General features: G+C 36.6%; 1 long non-coding RNA gene across 1 annotated transcript; it reads left to right on the plus strand.

Annotated features, from left to right (window-relative positions):
• The first annotated feature begins 579 nt into the window (after positions 1–579).
• LOC113600450 (uncharacterized) lies at positions 580–7,417 on the plus strand. Its single transcript, XR_003421440.2, has 3 exons — positions 580–678; positions 6,380–6,491; positions 7,195–7,417. It is a non-coding gene; the product is annotated as an uncharacterized LOC113600450 (long non-coding RNA).
• Positions 7,418–20,011: the final 12,594 nt, after the last annotated feature.

Raw genomic sequence — 20,011 nt, forward strand, 5'->3', positions numbered from 1 at the left:
AGTTTTCCTTTTATTCCTTGAGGTGGAAGCTTAGATTATCAATTTGAGAATTTATTTCTTTCCTCGTGTAATCATTTAATGTATTGAAATTCCTTTAAGTGAAACATTAACCTAGATTTTGGTCTGTACTTTTATTTCTTTAAATTCAAACATATCCTAATTTCCTTAATTGCTCTATCTTTGTCCCATTGAGTCATTTAAAAGTGTGATCTTCAGGGCACCTGGGTGGCTCAGTCAGTGAAGCTTCTGACTTCGCTCAGGTCATGATCTCAGGGTTCACGAGTTTGAGCCCCGCGTCGGGCTCTGCGTTGACAGCTTGGAGCCTGGAGCCTGCTTCAGGTTCTGTGTCTCGCCTTTCTCTGGCCCTACCCTCCTTGTGCCCTCTCTCTCTCTCAAAAATAAATAAACATTAAAAAAAATCTTTTAGAGGTGTGATGTTCAATTTTCAAATATTTGGCATTTGTCCAGAAATCTTTCTGTCATTCATGTTTAGTATGCAGCTATTTTTGCAGAACATGGTATGATTACAATACACAGCATCACAGAGCTGTGGAATCCTATGGCAAGGTCACATACAAAGCCCATTTAGGTTATCCCTAGAATTCTGTTCTTACAGATTCTCCATAAAGAACAGCATACAAGCGATAAGGATGAAATCTGCAAAGATGAGAAAGCAAAGTATGTTCAAATGCGTAACTACCTATGGATAGAATATCTGGGTTTTGGTTTTGATCTATGGTTAGAAAGTTGTTTTGTTTTGTTTTATTTTCACCTTAGAAACCTATGACTCTATGGACAAGGTTCGAGGAAACTGTGGGGAGTGACTGTTATGTTTATTGTGATCATGACGATGGTTTCACAAGCGTGTACTGTAATGCCTAAAGTTCCGAAACCTCCCACAAAAGTCCACCAGAGTTGTAAGTCAAAGCCAAGAGGCAAGGGTCGTTTATTGCAGGTTCGAACCTGGTCCTCTGCGCACTCGTTGCCGGTGACGCTAAGAGGCCACGATCAGGGTTGGTACAGCGTTTTTATAGACAGAGACAAATAGCACAGGGGAGGTTTCAAATTATGAGGGGCCTGATTAGTTGATTTATAAAGTAAGGACATTTGTTGTTCTCTGATTGGGCGTCCTTTGTCTGTCCTTTGGCGGGAAGGCTTTGACCCTTACTTGTGGCAGGAGAAAAAGGGGAAAGGGGGAAGGGGGAAGGGGGAAGGGGGAAGGGGAGGAATGTGTTAAGCAAGCAGGTTTACAGAAGCGAGAAATGCCGGTTACTTTATGTACAATTACTCATTCCATTACATATCAGACTACATTTAGGAAGTTTCACAACCCATTCTACTACACAGCGGGTTACATTCAGGAAAGGTCTCACAATGCTCGTAGCAAACAGCAAGCAAAACAGACTTCTCAGCAATTGTATTTCTTATCAAAGATCCATAATAAGCAGAAAAGAGAACTTAGCTTTAAACTAAGGCAGGGCTGTCATTTGGATTTAAAGCTGTTCTTTTCAGTACGTATGTCAAATCTTATCCAACTGTACAGTTTATACGTTTGCAGTTTAGTGTTTGGCAATTATACTTCATAAAGCTGCTAAAGAAACACAGTCTATACTTCTCCCCGTGAAGTCACTAGCTAGCCCATATCCCCCTTCTCCCTTGTGCTTTCCCTCCCTGACACTGAGGTCGTCTCACTTCTGATCCCTGCTCCTTGCTCCCACTTGAAGGAGGATTTTCTGAGGTGAGAGACAGCACTTGTTGCCTGGATTTAGAGAAAATTCATCTGACGTAAGAGGTCTAATCTACGGACCCAAAGATCTGAGGCTCTTGAAATCTGTCTGGAAGATCTTCATCTGAAACTGTGCGCCAGCATCGGGCCAATGGCGGGATAGGGACATCTGCTGACGAGTGATGATTTTATTAAGCAGATAATTGAAGGCGGCATCCAGAAGATAACAAAGTTTAATCACTTTAGTATTGTCTGGGCGGCCACTGTATACAGGCACTAGGTTAAGCCCTGAGGAAACACAGGGAAACGATATGCTGTTCCAGAGGACTGACCGGCCTACTTGGGGGAGGACAGGGTGAGCTAATATAGTGGATGAGAGTCACAAAGGGCATATGCATGGTGCCAGGGTGCCCAAGGACAGTCAATGCACTAGTTGGCTAAGAGAGTGCGGGAGACAGTCCCCGAAAGAGATAGCATTTGAACAGGACTTTGAAGCACGTGAGAAAAACAGAATGCTCTCTCACCGGATAGATTAAAATTTTTATTGTATTTTATTTTTTAATTCTTTTTTGAAGTTTTACTTATTTATTTTGAGAGAGACAGAGGATAAGCAGAAGAGGGGCAGAGAGTGTGCGAGAGAGAATCCCAAGCAGGTTCTCTTCTGTCAATGTGGAGCCTGATGTGGGGCTCAAACTCCCGAACCATGAGATCATGACCGGAGCCGAAATCAAGAGTCAGACACTTAACTAACTGAGCCATCCAAGGGCCCCTAAGAATTTTATTATATTTTATATTACAATATTATTTTGTTTTGCTGAATGCAAGGAGAATATTTAAATCAAAGCCTCAAGTTAACTAACTGAGCCACCTAAGGGCACCTAAGAATTTTATTGTATTTTACAATATTGTAATATTACAATATTATTTTGTTTTGCTGAATGCAAGGAGAACACTTAAATCAAAGCCTCAAGTGTGTATATTTACCATATTTTTGCTTTTTATTTATTTGCTCATTCTCAATCTGGGATTATGGAGGAAGACTGAGCTTTTTGGTAAGACCTGGGTATGTGTGAGTTTCAGTTATTTCTTATATTGAGTTGAGAGTGAATGGTAGAGTAACTGCACAGAATTGTAAGTATTCAAAACAAACTACCTGTGTGAACCTAGAAAGCCCGTTCATATTATATATAAGGTAATATATAATATGTAATGTAATATATATAATATATATAATATTTTGTACATATATACACATATGTAATATATAATAGGAAACATCACACACACACACTGTTTTTTCATTTGGGATTAAGATGCCCCAAGATTCCAGTTATCTAAATCACAGAAAAAAATGTGATTTCTTATTTATACGAATTCAATTTTTACTCCTTGGCCATACTATTAAAAATACGGTGAATTATTTTGTACAAATCTACTGGTTTCTCTCCATGTGAACTCCTTTCACCTCATGGCCAGTGGCTCTCTTTAATGTTTTGACATAAAACATGCACATCCATATAGAGAGGTTTTAAATTAAAACTCCAGTTGTACAAGAGAGTACTGGTGATACTTTGACATCTGAATAATGAGACTATAAGGAAGCAGCAGAGGAAAAAAAAAACACAAGAAAGGTATCACCCATTTTGTCAGTCAGGAAAAACACAAATTAGTTACCATTTTAACAGGATCTGAGAAAAGAAAATTACAAGTTTTAGTTCATTGTAAAAATGGTAACATAAGAATTAAAGTTCTGGGGGCGCCTGGGTGGCTCAGTCGGTTCAGTGCCTGACTCTTGATTTCGGCTCAGGTTATGACTGCAGGGTTGTGAGATCAAGCCCCACGTTGGGTTCCATGCTGAGCATGATTTCTACTTAAGATTCTCTCTCTCCCTCTTCCTCTGCCCCATCCCCACTGCCTCTCAAAAATAAATGAATAAACATTAAAAAAAAAAGAATTAAAGTTCTGGATTAGAAAGAGGCCAGCAGATATGGGATGCGTGGTTATATAGAATTTAAGAACTCTGTGTAACATATCCTAGTAAAATTTTGGCAAAGACCCTTACAAAGAGAAAAGTTGAAAGATGACAGAAATACTTTTAAGATTTATGGAAAATATCTAGAGCAAAAAGAACTTTCTCTCTGTTGCTTATGTGTTCTCTCTCCCTCTTGATTTCATTTTTAATAATAATATCAGCAATTTAGGAAGTATTCTATAAAAAGACACGATATCTTACCTTATTCCCAAATTTTAGTTTATTTGCCTGAATTATTTCTTATCAGTTTTAATTATTTATTACATTAAAGTGGGTTATGAATGAGTGATTAAACAGAATTGTAAATATTTTTAAATATATTTGCATATTTTCTCACTAAAGTATAAGAGATTCAAAGGCAAGTACTTTCTATCCATATTCAAGGAGGAAAGTTAATGCCAATCATTAGAAATTGCAATGAAATATGTTTATGACATGAACAATGAAGTACCCACATGTTAAATTTTATTTAAGTGTTTTCTAAAACATTAACTCAAAAGTTCCAGAAAAGTGTCATGTCAACCATATTAATTTTAGTTAACATATATGAATACTATGCAGTTATGAAGCTACTGAAACAAATTCTATAGAGAAAAATTGAAAAGCATAGCTACAGTTATGTATTCGTTCATTCATTTTAGCTATACTATGTGACCAGTACTGTGTTGAGAACATTAGATTTTGGGTTAGCAGAGAAAATATAGGAAGCCCAGTTAAATTTTCATTCCAGGTAAGCAACAAATATGTCTTAATAAGCATAAGTCTCATGCAATATTTGATACATATCTCTTTGGGTGTGAAGAATGACCCTAAGAAAGAGATATGTGTCTAAGTCTTAATCCTCAGAACTTGTGAAGTCACCTTATTTGGAAAAAGGCCCTTTGCAGATGTAATTAAGTTAAAGATCTTAAAATGAGACTGTCTTGGATTTCCAGTGGGTTCTAAATCCAATGCCAGACGTCCTTATAAGAAGAGGAGAGAGGAAGTCAATGTGACCATGAAGGCAGAGGGCAGGTGAGCCAAGAAATGCAAGGATTGCCAGTAGTGACCTGGAACTAGGACAGAGGCGTGGAACAGACCCTCCATCAGAGACGCCCTGACAACCAACCCTACTAACACCATGATTCCAAAATTCTGGTCTCCTCAACTACGAGAAAAGATTTCTGTTTTAACCTACCCAGATTGTGGTAATTTGTTAATAAGGCAGCCCAGGAAACCCGTACAACATAAACGACAAAAATTATTTGTTGGGGCACCTGGCGGCTCGGCCAATAAAGCATCCAACTCTCGATCTCAGCTCAGATCATGATCTCACCCTTCGTGATCTTGAGCGCGGTGTCAGGCTCTGTGCTGAGTGAGGGTGCGGAGAGCGTGAGATCGAGCCCCACGTCGCGTTCTGCGCTAAGCATGGCCCCTACTTAAGATCCTCTTTCTCCCTCTTCCTCTGCCCCTCCCCGCCGCCTCTCAAAAATAATGGGATTCTGTCTCCCCCTTTCCCACTCTCTGCCCCTCCCCCACTCTCTCTTCCTCTCTAGAAATTAAATATTAAAAAAATAAAAGAACATTAAAAAAATTTTTTTTAAAGTGGCTCCTGGATAGCTCAGTCTGTTACGCATCCAACTTCAGCTTAGGTCATGATCTCACAGTCGTGAGCTCAAGCCCCGTGACCGGCTCTGTGCTGACAGCTAGGAGCCTGGAACCTGCTTCAGATTCTGTCTCTGTCTCTCTCTCCCCCTCCCCCACTCGTGCGTGCTCTCTCTCTCTCTCAAAAGTAAATAAACCTTTAAAAAATTTAAAAAAATTATTTGCTTGTTCATCTAAAATTCAAATTACCTGGACATCCAGTAGTTTTATTTGCTAAATACAGCAACCCTACTTTAGATGAATTATCTCATTTACTTCTCTCCATAACTGTGCGAACAAAGTATCATTTGTTCTACTTTATATTAAGAGACTGAACTCTAGGACATTTTAAGACTTGCCTAATAACTGAGCAGTCAATAAACAACTGAATTAGAAATCAAACCTGAGACTTTCTAATTCACAATCTTTAGCTCTTAATTACTATACTATGCAGGGTTCTACGATGTCTAGGAGTGAAATTTATGATATAATATGAAGTGAAAAAATACAGACAGAAACCTACATTATTCCAGTGTTTGGGAGGAGGAGGAGGAGGACAGAATGAGAGAGAGAAAGAGAGAAGGAAGGAGAGAGAGAGAGAAGGTGCATCGGAATGTTTGAGTCTATAGAGCAGAAACAACACAAGGCAGGTGACTGCTGGATTCAGGGAAAAGTCAATGCCCAGAGTAAAACTCAAGATCGTAAGTCCTGGTAGCTTTCAGGGAGTAGAAAGAGCACACGCTAAAGAAAATGGATGAAAATGAGTATGACACATCCAGAGAATTTCAAGGTAACCAATGTGAGTAGAACAGAGCAGACAAAGCTGTGGAAATATGTCTGAATTGTCATTGTTGTTACCACCGTTTTGTAACACGGTTTTGGCGCCTGGATTCCAGCCAGGTCGACATTATCTCCAACCTAGGGTTGCATGGATTTATACTGTGAGCCTGGCTGGGTCTAACTTTGTTGGTGCTCTTCCCTCTCACATGTATTGACAGGGCTCTACTGCAGTTTCTCCGATGTCGTTCCAACCCTCCTAGGTGATGACCCACAAGGTGGTAAATAATCCTGGAAGAAACCACAGGCACTGAAAAATAGCTACTTCAAACGGTAATGAACCTGCCGATAATGTTGACAGTGGAAACACTCATTTAGATGCAATGAAATTTTCCTCTTGATTGAGTGCCATGCTTTAAGACAATTTTTCAACTGTTCCACTTCTAAAAAAGTTGATGTTCAGCAGTTTTGGAGGTACATATATATGCAATAAGCAACCGTTTGCTTTTAGATCTTTAACTAAAAAACAGCTCCAGAAAACCCGAACTGATTTTACTCAAATTCTCATGGAAAGTAATTCAGGTATGAGGCTGAAATCAACCCCTACCCAGAACGGCAACACCGAGTGAGTTATTTCCAGAAAGCAATGAGTAGGTAAAAACGGGAGGGAAAGCGAAATCTGGGATCATACGCTAACAGGGTGTTCTGGCAAATATTCTCTTGTGTAGCATGTTATCTCCTTAGCATTCAAATATGTGCAGAGGACGTGATAGCTATCCTCCGAGTATAATTAGAATAAAATCCATGTTGATTTGATACAGAGAACAGGTTTTGTTTAATCATATGTTTCAATATCTGATGATTCATTTGTGGAAAAGATATACCCCATCCTTCTCTTTTAGGAGACATGTAAACCAAAATAATAACTGTACACTTGCAGAACAGCAAACGGGAAGAATGAGTAGAGTTACTGGACAAGACTACCCTCAGTGGAAGAGTCATTGCTTTGTGTTCACCAAGTCATTTTGTTCTCTAGACAAGACCGCAGCTTCTAATCCTCTTGTGTATGAGTGAAGCCCGTTGTAGCCATTCGATGTAACGGAAGACATCTGCCATCTTCAGACCTGCCTCAATTGTTGAACAAGATTCTCCACATGCACACCCCAGACCCCTGTCCACACAGCAGGATGCAGGAGGCTGAGATGGAAAAGCCACATTAATTATTAGAGCAGTAAAGAAGGCAAGAGCCTGTGCCATGATATCGAAACATATAGTTAAAGAATTTACTGTAAATGAACTTTCTGTTTTTTTGTTTCCCTATGGTTGGTCGAGAGGGTGATACAGAGGAAGCAGCAAGAGAATAAAAATCTAGATCTTCTGAGCTCAGGAACACGAAGGACCAGTCATCTTAGGGTGACTCAGTTTAATGACATCAAAATCATGAGGGAGCATGTACTGCAGGAATTCCTAGTCTGCTTTTCCAAGCTTGTTTGCTTCATTTGGTCTCTATTCTCCTTGGTTTCTATTTGGGTTCCATTCTAGGGAGGATTTTAAAACACCAGAAGTGAGGGTGTTTCTTCTCTGTTGCTTCCTTAATGTGGCACGTTCTCTAGCAAAGCGATGTCTTTCTACGGCGATTATTCAGAGAGTCTTCTGGGAAGCTCTTCCTCTTGGCCCCGGTTCTCACTGGGCTCCAGTAACAATTTTCCTCCCCTTGATCCTTCAGCCCCAGGGGTAGCAATGAACTTCTGACCTTTCCAGTCTCTCAGTGCATTGAGATCTCCTGTGAGAGTTTTTTTAAAGATTATATCTTAATTTCAGCTAGTTAACATACAGTGTAATATTAGTCTCAAGTCTACAACATAGTGATTCAACACTTTCGTATAATACCTGTGGCTCATCATAACAAGTGCCCTCCTTAATCTCCATCACCTATCTAACCCCCAACTCCCTGCCACCTGCTAACCATCAGTTTGTTCTCTATATTTAAGAGTCTGTTCTTGATTTGCCTCTCTCTTATGGAATATTATTCAGCCATGAAACATAATGAAATCTTAAATTTGCAACAATGTGGATGGTAGTGGACTATCACGCTAGGCAAAATAAGTCAGTTGGAGAGAGACAACAGACCATATGATTTCACTCCTATGTGGAATTTATGAGAGGTTTTTGTTTGTTTTTCCTCCTCCTTTACCTTGTCCACATCGCTAGGCAAGGACAGAAGAAGACTGCAAAATAGACCTCTGAACGTGAAGGTGTATGACTAGGGGAGGATAATAGCAGTGCCACTGAAATGTAGAAGATGGTATAATTAAATTTCATAGGTGTGGAGTGAACAGCATTCAGATGACAGCGGAGGCACAATCACTTTTTTTTTGTATGGTTGAACTGGTGGTCTGGGAAAGCATTTTATTTTATTTTATTTTATTTTATTTTATTTTATTTTATTTATTATCTTATTATTTTATTTTATTTTTTAAATGTTACGCTGTTTTTTTAAAAAATGTGTATTTACTTATTTTGAGAAAGAGAGCACTAGCTGGGGAGGAGCAGAGAGAGAGGCAGAGAGAGAATCTCAAGCAGGCTCCATGCTGTCAGCACAGAGCCAGATGCAGGTGGGGTTTGATCCCATGAACCATGATGAGATCATGACCTGAGCAGAAACCAAGAGTCAGACACTTTACTGACTGAGCCAATCAGGTGTCCCTAGGAAAGCATTTCAATTACCTCTCCATCTGATTCATGTTAGAAGATTTGTGAAATTATGAAGCAAATAGTTAATAACGCATTTGGTAGATTAAAAACCGATGCCCCTGGAAACACATACTTCTCCAAGTCCTCTTGCTAATATGGGTAGGATCAGAACCAAAGAAACCTTAGAGAATTGCATCCATTATTTTTTTCAGTTCAAAATGAATAAAAAATTTTGCATAAGGAATGTTTTCTCAATTTAATGAAACAAAATTTACAAATGTAGTTTGAGAAATCTTTTAAATTTTAACAAATTTTGCCTAATTGTTTTTTGTTGGTGTTGGAGAAAAGTTCAATTGACAAGTTTTTCAATGTGTGAAAATCAATGTCAAATTAATTTTGATTTGACATGCATATAGAGAAGCCAAAATTTCAGAAGTGTGTGTATTTGTATGTGTGTGTAGATAGATTTCTTAATTATGAGTATTTTTAAGTATTTACAGAAGTAAGGAGGAGTATATTAATTCATCTCTATATAACTATCAGCTAGACCTAGAAATTATCAACATTTTGGTATATTTGCCTGTTAATCTCCTATCTTATTTTATTTCTTCACTTTACATCTTCTTGTATTATAAAGAAAAAAACCAGATCTCACATGATTTTACCCATTCATATGCCATCACAAATCTCTAAGATTTTGGAACATATTCTTACATAACACCTAAGAAATTTAGAGTGATTATGTGCTATTATCTAATACCCAGTCTGTATTCAATTTTTCCCAATAGTCTAAAATGTGTTTTGTTTGTTTGCTTTTACAGTTAGGATCCAAAAAGGTTCTACTTATTGCACTGAAAAAAATAATTATATTAAAAATTTTTAATATACACTCCTCTCCTAATTTTTAATATACATATTTGTTTTTAATCACTGAGTTGTTTTTTTGAAAAACCTAGATCTTGTCTAATGGACTATTCCATACTCTATCTATATTGGTATGTTTGCTATTTCAAAGTGTTATTTAACTTAGCCCTCTGTCCTCTGTTCTTCTTATAAAAAAAAAAAAATTAGTGGGCACCTAGGTGGCTCAGTTGGTTAAGTGTCTAGCTCTTGATTGGGGCTCAGGTCATGATCTCACAGTCATGGGATGGAGCCCCACTTTGGGCTCTGTGCTGAGTGTAGAGCCAACGTGGGATTCTCTCTCTCCTCTCTCTGCCTCTGACCCGTTTTCTCTCTTTCTGTCTTGAAATAAAGAAAGAAAAGGAAGGAAGGAAGGAAGGAAGGAAGGAAGGAAGGAAGGAAGGGGAAAGAAAGGGAAAGAAATCAATACTATATAGTTAATTTGATTCAAGTTTAACTTTTTTGGCAAGAATACTTCATGTGTTGTGCTATATACAAACATCAGCAATCATAAAATCTTTTGCTATCCCAGTTTTAACGAAGCTGTAATTTATCAGTGGTCTCAGAATCTCAGGAGACTGAAAGATGACTCAGTTGAGAAGCTGGATACTTTAATTTTTAATAAATATTTCCTCTAATGATTTTATCCATTGGTATCTGTTGCCTGGCAGGCTAAATGGCAATAAGGTGGTTTTACTCTGTCTGTAATTCCTTCTGCTTTTATTACCAGTAATTGTTGTATACAGAACCAACCCTCATCAACCATAGTTATTCAGTGAAATTTGCATTTATCAAAAGAAAGTAGGATAAGTGTTTAATGTTTTCTCTTTAATTGCCAATTTGCTGAATAAGAGGAGTCTATTTTATCTTCAGTGATATGCATACATAGCAAGACTTGATTTGTGAATATTTTGTTAGGAATCTTTGCATATATATTCATGGAAGGTATGGTCTATAGTTTTATCTCTGTGTGTGTGTGTGTGTGTGTGTGTGTGTGTGTGTGTGTGTGTGTAGTTTCTTTGTCAGGTTTTGGTGTGAGACTTATACCTGCCTCATAAAACAAGATGCAAAGCACTCTCACCGCTATTATTTTCTAAAAGAGTTTGTATAAGTTTTTTTTTTATTTTAGTATTTGAAAGTAATCACTAGTGAAACCATGGACTTAGGGGGTTTTAAATTAAAAATCAATTTTCAAAATTTGGCAATCTTAAATTTCTTCATTATTTAAGTTCTACATCACTTCTTTCTGCTTCTATCTTAATTCCTCTGTTTCATTTTGTATTTACTTTGCTCATCTTTATCTAGACTCTTAGAAAGGAATTTTAGGTTTAGATTTTTTACAGTTTGCTTTCCAGAATACTGCCATAAAATCTGTATTTTTTTTGTACTGAGCACCGATTTATTTACATTCTATAAGTTTTGATGTTTTAGTTTTAATATCACTAATTTTAAAATATTTTAAAGTTTCTAGTGTGATCTCTGCTTTGACCCATGAATTGCTTAAACATGTTAAATTTCCAAATATTGGGTGGGGGCTTCTATATTCTCCTTTAAAAACTTATTTTCAGTTATTTCGGTATTGTTTTAGGATACTATTTTATCAGTTTTCTTTTTGGCTATAACTTCTTGCATTTTCAGTGATTGTCCAAAGCAATGCAACATCAGGGATAACATTTAAACACTAAACATAAAATATAGGAGCCAGGGAATACAGAGGTGGATTTACCACCCTCCCTCTCCTTTATACCAAATCTATCATATCACTTACACTGATATATACAAGACAATCCACAAGACAATGTTTGTCTTTGGATTTCAACTTTGTATTTTGAAAAGATTGAGAGATAACCCTTTTATATTCACCCACTACCTATTTACCTTTGACAGGACTCTGGATTTCTTCTGACAGTTGAAGATTCCATTTATATAGTTCTCTTCAGGCTGAAAAACTTCCTTTAGCATTTCAAATAGTATAGGTCTGCTGGTAGCTAATTCCCTGTGTTCCATTTATTAGTTATGTCTTTATTTTGCCTTTATTATTAAAGAACTTTGACACTACTGGTTTTTTTTTTTTCATTGAGAGAACTTTTCCTTGTTCCATTTTAGATTGTGATTTCAATCTCTTCAGCCTCGTTCCTGATGAGAAGTCAAGGCCATTCACACCAGTGCTCCCTAAGAAAAGGTTCACCTTTCTCTCAATCCTTGTAAAAGTTAACTTTCATCTTTAACAATGTGATTATGTTATTCCTAGCTTTGAATTTCACTTCCCTAGGCTTTATTAAACTTTTGAATCTTTTTTTAAATTTTTTAACGTTTATTTATTTTTGAGACAGAGAGAGACAGAGCGTGAATGGGGGAGGGTCAGAGAGAGAGAGGGAGACACAGAATCGGAAACAGGCTCCAGGCTCTGAGCCGTCAGCACAGAGCCCAACGCGGGGCTTGAACTCACAGACCACGAGATCATGACCTGAGCCGAAGTCAGCTGCTTAACCAACCGAGCCACCCAGGCGCCCCATAAACTTTTTGAATCTTTAAATTTATATGCTTTACTAAGCTGGGGAACCTTGGGAGCATTAGTTCTTATAAAAAAATGTTCCTACCCATTCTTAACTCTTTCTTTCTGGGACTCCAATAACATGTGTGTTAAATTTTTGATAATGTTCCACACAGTGCTTTGAAGGATACTACACTTGTTCTTAGTTCTTCTGACTGTGTAGTTTCTCTTGGACTTTCTTCAAGTTTGCTGGTTCTTTCATTTTCCATCTGTTGATAACCTCATGCAAACAGTGTATCTTTTTCTTTTGTCTATAAAAAATTCAGATATAGTGCTTTTCATTTTTAGAAATTCCATTTAAGTATTTTTTATAGTTTACATTTTCCTGCTAATATTTATTACTTGTTGATTCACTATGATCATACTTTGAGAATAGTTATAATAGCTGTTTTAAATCATTTACTCATTCCTTCCTCTGAGTCATTTCAGGGTTCATCTTTATTTCTTGTCTTGTCACTTACATATGGGTCATGGTTCTTTTTTAAAATATACCTAATCATTTGGATAACTTAAAATTGTATCCTGGCCTTTGTGAATGATATATTTTAGATTTCCTTATGTTCCTTTCAGCAGTATTATTTTTGTTTTGTTTTGTTTCCTTCCTTAGCAGGCAGTGAATGTGGTTGAACTCAAATTCCAATGTCTTCACTACTATAATTAGTTGTAGCTGAAATATTCATGTTAACCTGAACTGGGATGCCTGGCATCTACAGAACACATGAGTAGCTGTGAGAGTCAGCCAAAGATTTGGGCAGAGACTCTGTGCAGAATTGCTAGCCTCATCTCTTTAGCTTTCCCATTTCCACAATATTTCCACACACTTCCCAGCTGTTGCAGTTGCCTCGAACTCTGCCCAATGGCTTTTTAGAAAAGAAAGACTTTAAATTTCTCTCCAAGTTCCAGGTATCCCTCATGCCTCCAGTAGAGACTACCGTCAGTGAAAAAGTTATAAATATAGCTGTTCCCCTTTCAAGTTGAGGGAGTCATCTAGATTCTGCTTGTTTTGGTCACTCCTAAGCGCATTTCATTAGTTGTTATTTATGTTTCAAGAGTGTCTAGTTATCTGCATGGTAATTAACTCACAAGGAGATACTCCATGCTACCAGATGTGAAAGCTGTCTCTCTATGTAGTTTCAATTTGCATTTTCCTAATATTAGCAAAACAAAAACACAACACTTCTTTATGTTCAACAGCAAATGTATTTACCCTTCTGTGGACTATCTGCTCCTATATTGCCCATTTGCCAATCTGGTGGTTGGTCTTCCTTTACTTTGTAGGAGCTATTTACATATTAGTGAGGCAGTCCTGAATTTATTGCATCTTATTTTAAATCTTTGCTTGTTTTAGGATTTCGAGTGAAAGACATTTAACAAACGTAAATTAAATGAATGAACACATAAGTATATTTACTTTTTCAGTTAACAGAAATATCTTAGAAAGCTTAATGGGGAAGGTCCATAGACCTTTATTAGATAGTTGTAATCCTGACAGTAAAATGCAATGCAATTTATTGTTGAACTGGAATTCTGGGGTGTTTTCTTTTGGTTAAATATCACAGAATTACTATTTTATTTATATAATAGATATATAATCTGAGACTTGACATGGTTGAAAATTGAAATTGAGGCTTTGACTTTCTAGTTGACCATGAATACAGTGCTTATCATTTTTCTTGTATGAGTTTGCATCTCATTTTCTAATTTCTTAAAGTGGGGATCTTGGAGGAAAAAACATCTAATTTATGTCCATAATAAGTCCACAATCTGAAGTGAAATATACACTTAGCAATAATTTACCAGTGGAGACTTTGTCCTTTCTTTTAGATTTGTTTTCATAATCATGCTTTCATCATTTCCAATGAGGTGCCAATTACATATGCAAATTAACTGGAGCAGACTTTAAAGAATTTCTATATTAAAATTGCAATGGCAATCTTATGATTTTACGAGATGGATGTGATTCATGCAAACTATTAACAAGAGGCTCATACCTGGTGCTGTTATTTTTATGAACTTGTATATCTCCTTTTTCAAAAGCAATTTATAAGTAGAGTTTTGAATCTTATAGAGAAGTTTGGAAACTGCCCACTTTTGTCTTTTATAAGGCCACACACCTGCTGCTATAATTAGGCTACCAAATATCCTAAAATATAGTGTTCTGATTACTAGCCATAAACTGAGCATTGAATATACTACTTCTACTCATTCATAATATGTTAACCTATAGTGCAATGGACCTCTTTGAATATAACTTTGCCCCTTCTATCTTTCAGTCTATGAAAGAATACTGATGAAGTTGCTTGCCACCTCTCTTAACTAGTATTGACCCCAGCTAGCTAAATCACACCTTAAAATGGTTCTTTCCCAACTCACTCCAGACCTGCTGAAGAATCCATCAATTGAGTTTATTTGCTTTCTTACATAAAGAAAGAGGACTTCTTTCGTGAACTGAATACCTTGAGATCAAACAGTCAATGTGGGACTTGATTCCAGATGTTTCTGCTTGTAATTCAGGATACTTACATGGCAGACATTTGCAAGTTAGTTTTATTAGATCTGATTACCAAAGAGGTATTCTCTAGTGTCTAAGCTTATTCACATCCTCAAGGAGCTTGGAATGTGAATTAAAAAGTAAGACTTATACAGAAAAATAACTAATAAATTATAGAGTATTGATGTTTTCTTATTTTTTTTTTAATATTTTTGATTTTTGAGAGAGAAAGAGTGTGAGCAGGGGAGAGGCAGAGAAAGAGGCAGAGAAAGAGGCAGAATCCGAAGCAGGTTCCAGGTTCTGAGCTGACAGCACAGAGCCCAACGCGGGGCTCAAACCCTCAAACAGTGAGATCATGACCTGAGCCAAAGTTGGACGCTTAACCGACTAAGCCACCCAGATGCCCCTGTTGAAGTTTCTTAAAGCACATTCTACCTATGTGCTAAGCGAAACGTTATATTTAATTTTTTTTCAAATATATCCCAAAACTTGACAAATGTGTAAACTTGATTTTCTTTTGTCTAAAAGCAGGCAATTTCAGTGTTGTGCTGAAAAGAATCGGATAACTCGTGGAGGTTGGTTTGCTTTTAAGCGTCATGTAGATAAGGTAACTTGCTGTTAGAAGTGAGAGGTTTAGGGTGGCTTCTAACCAGAACCGGGGAATTATTTGTGTTTATAAAAGGAAGTACTAGGGGCACCAGGGTGGTTCAGTCAGTTAAGTGGCCGACTTCGGCTCAGGTCATGATCTCGCGGTCCTCGAGTTCGAGCCCTGCGTGGGGCTCTGTCCTGTTAGCTTGGAGCCTGGAGCCTGCTTCTGTTTTTGTGTCTCCCTCTCTCTCTGCCCCTCCCCCATTCACGCTCTGTCTCTCTCTGCCTTTCAAAAATGAATAAATGTTAAATTTTTTTTTAAAAGGAAGTACTAGCCATGCAGGAAAGGGATCTGCTCAAAGATCAAAGCAACACCACAACGCTAACTATCAAATAATAGGTGGCATAACTGTGTATGAGAAAACTATAGATACTGAAGGATATTTTTTTTACTTGGTAGTAATTACATTTGAACAATGCTATTGAGATATCTTTGACATATAAAAATTGTATATATTTAAAGTGTACAATCGTGATGTTTTGATATATGTATGTATTGTGAAAAGAGCACCACAATCAAAATAAATAACACATCAACACCTCTACATAGTTACCATTTGTGTGCATGAGGTGAGCAGATTCAATTCAATTGAACAAGTTTCAAGGATAAAGTACAATAACATCAACTATTGCTGCCATGCCATAAATTAGATCTCTAGAACTCATTTATTTTTCATAACTGAAACTTTGCACCCTTTGACCAACATCTCATTTCCTTCTCCCTCCCCTCCCTGTCACTGCTGGCAATTAGCATTCTACTCTTGGCTTCTATGAGTTAGACTATTTTAGATTTAGCATATAAGTGAGATCATACAGTATTTGTCTTTCTGTGTCTGGCCTACTTCTCCTACCATAATGTCTTCCCGGGTTCATCCACGTTCATGCAAATGACGAGCTCCCTTTCCTTCCCTTCCCTTCCCTCCCCTTCCCTCCCCTCCCCTTCCTTTCTTTTCTTTCTTTTCTTTTCTTTCTTTTCTTTCTTTCTCTTTCTTTCTCTTTCTTTCTTCCTTCCTTCCTTCCTTTTTTTAAAGCAAATGTATTATTTTTATTTTTATTTTTAGTTGTTAAGTAACTTTTTCTTTTTTCCTTCTTCCTTCCTTCCTTCTTTTCTATCATAAGAGTACTCTTAATCCCCATCACCTGTTTCTCCCATCCCTCATCCCCCTCCCCTCTGGTAACCATCAGTTTGCTCTCTACAGTTAAGAGTCTGATTTTTTGGTTGTCAGTCTCTCTCTCTTTCTCTTTCATTTCCTTGTTTATTTTGTTTCTTAAATTACACATATGAATGAGTTCATATACTATTTGTGTTCCTCTGACTGACTCATTTTGCTTAACATTATACTCTCTAGCTCTATCCATGTGGCTGCAAATGGCAAGATTTCCTTGCTTTTTAAGGATGAATATATAACTATGAACATATAACTATATAACTCCATTATGGAGTTATATACACACACACACACACACACACACACACACACACAGGCTACTGTGAATAATGCTACAATTAATACAGGAGTTTAAGATGCATATTTAATCTCCTTTGGATATATATACCCAGAAGTGGGATTGCTGGATCATGTGGCACTTTCATTTTTAAGTTTCTGAGGAATCTCCATACTGTTTCCCGTAATGGCTCTACCAATTTACATTCCCACCAACCATGTAGGACAAGTTCCCTTTCTCTTCATCCTCACTGATACTTGTTATCATTTTTCTTTTTGATAACTGACATTTCAACAGGTGTGATGTGATAGATCATTATGGTTTTGATACATTTCCCTGATGATTAATGATGTTGAGCACTTTTTCAAGTACTTGTTGGTCATTTGTACATCTTCTTTTGAAAAATGTCTATTCAGGCCTTCTGTCCATTTTTTAATTGGTTGTTTTGTTGTTATTGAGCTGTATGTGTTCCTCAGATATTTTGGATATTACTCCTTATCAAGTACATGGTATGAAAATATTTTCTTCCATCACGTAGGATGCTTTCTCACTCTGTCGGTATTTCCTTTGTTAAACAGAAGCTTTTTAGTTTGATGCAATCTCACTTGTCTAGTTTTGCTTTGTCACCTGTATTTTTGTTGTCATGACAAAAAATTATTGCCAAGATCAATGTTAAGAATCTTTTCCCTTATGTTTTTATAGTAGTTTTACCATTTCAGGTCTTACATTTAAATATTTAATACATTTTGGATTGATTTTTATAGTTTGCTGTCATGTAAGTGATTATTCAGTTCCCTCAACACTATTTATTGAAAAGAAACTATTCTTTCCACATTGTGTGTTCTTGGAACCTTTGCTGGAGGTGAGTTCTGTAATGTGTGGATTTATTTCTAGAATCTCCATTATGTTAAATTGGTTTATGTGTCTGTTTCTATGCCAGTACCACTCTGTTTTGATTATTATAGCTTTGTAGTATATTCTGAAATGAGGAAGAGTATTACTGCTAGGTTTATTCTTTTTTTAAATAAAAATTTTAAAAATGTTTATTTACTTTTGAGAGAGACAGAGACAGAGAGACAGGGCTTGAGCAGGGGAGGGGCAGAGAGAGAGAGACACACAGACTCTGAAGCAGGCTCCAGGCTCTGAACTGTCAGTACAGAGCCCAAGGCGGCAATGGAACACATGAGCCACGAGATCATGACCTGAGCCAAAGTCGGATGCTTCACCGACTGAGCCACCCAGATGATCCTAGGTTTCATTCTTCTTATTGAAGATTGTTTTGGTTATTTAGGGTCTTTTGTTGTTCTATATACTCTTAGGATTGCTTTTACTATCTGTGTTAAGAATGCCATTGGGATTTTGATAGAGACTGCATTGAATCTGCAGATCACTTTGGGTAGTATAGACATTTTGGAAATATTAATTCTTCCGATCCATGATTACAGGGTGTCTTCCCAGTAACTGTGTCTTCTTTAGTTTCCTTCATCAATGTTTTATAATGTCCAGTGCATAAGTCCTGTAACGCTTTGGTTAAGGGTTTTTCCTAAGTATCTCTTTTTCTCTTATGCTATTGTAAATGGGATTGCTTTCTTAATTTCCTTCTTTAGATAATTCATTTTTAGTGCATAGAAATGCCACTGAAAGAACAAAGCAAAAATAAATAAAATAAAGGATAGAAAAACAGTGGGAAAAATCACAAAACCAATAGTCTTTTAAAAATATAAGCAATGTTGACAAATCTTTAGCTAGGCTAACAAGGAAAAAAGACACAATATTCAAATAAATAAAATCAGAAATGGAAGTGAAGACCTTATAACAATAACTCAGAAATAAAAAGGATCATAAAAGACTATTTTGAACAAATCTGTGCCAACAAACTGTATAACCAAGAAGAAATACATAAATTCTTAGAAGCATACAACTTACCAAAGATGAACCACAGAGAAACAGACATCCAGAGTAGACCAATAAAAAATAAATTAATAATCAAAACACCTCCCAACCAAGAAAAGCTCAAACCAGATGGCTTCACAAGTGAATTTTACCAAACATTTAAAGAAGAATTAATACTAAATACTTTTTATGCTCTTCCAAAAAATAGAGGATACTCCAAAATCATTTTATGAGCCTAGCATCACCCTGATAACAAAGTCACACACAGATATCACATGAAAAGAATACTACAAGCCAATATCCCTAACAAATATAGATGCAAAAATCTGCAATAAAATACTAGAAACCAAATCCAATAGCACATAAAATGATTATATATACCAGGTAATTGAGATTTATCCTAGGGATGCATATACAGTTCAACATACACAAAGAGGTCAATGTAATACATTAACAAAAGGAAAGATCAGGGATGCTGAGCTGGCTCACTTGGCTAAGTGTCTTACTCTTGGTTTCAGCTCAGGTCATGATCTCACAATTTGTAAGTTCAAGCCCCATGTCAGGCTCTGCACTGTCACTGAGGAGTTTGCTTGGGATTCTCTCTCAGCCTCTGTCTCTGCCTCTCCTCCACTCACACTTTGTCAATTTCTAAAAAATAAATAAATAAACTTAAAAAATATATTTGAGATCTTAAAAAGTATTTTTTAAAAAAGAAAGATTAAAACCTACATGATCATCATCTCAGTAGGAGCAGAAGAAGCATTTGAAAAAGTTCAGCATCCATTCCTGATAAAAACTCTCAATAAGTAAGCATACCAGGAACTTACTTCAACATAATTAAGGCCATTCATTAAAAGCACACAGTTCATATTATAATCAATAAAGAAAAACATAAAACTCTAAGATCTGGTATAAAGCAAATGTGCTCACTCTCACCACTTCTATTCAACACATCTTGGAAGTTCTCTGTTTACAGATGACATAATTATAGATGTAGAAAACCCTAAAGACTCAACAACAACAGGAAAAATTGTTAGAATAAAGAAATTCAGTAAAGTCATTACATTTTAAATATTGATAACTTGACTCCTGTAATCACTTTAAAAGTGTTACCAAAAATTACAAAGTCTCATTGTGTGCCACAAATTTCTGGGAACCATTATTATTTGAGATTGTGCTATAAAGACATCTGGGAAAATCTAGCACAATTCCACATGTGCTTTGATT

This window comes from Acinonyx jubatus, chromosome F2, assembly GCF_027475565.1.
Source record: "Acinonyx jubatus isolate Ajub_Pintada_27869175 chromosome F2, VMU_Ajub_asm_v1.0, whole genome shotgun sequence".
NCBI classification, from domain to species: domain Eukaryota; kingdom Metazoa; phylum Chordata; class Mammalia; order Carnivora; family Felidae; genus Acinonyx; species Acinonyx jubatus.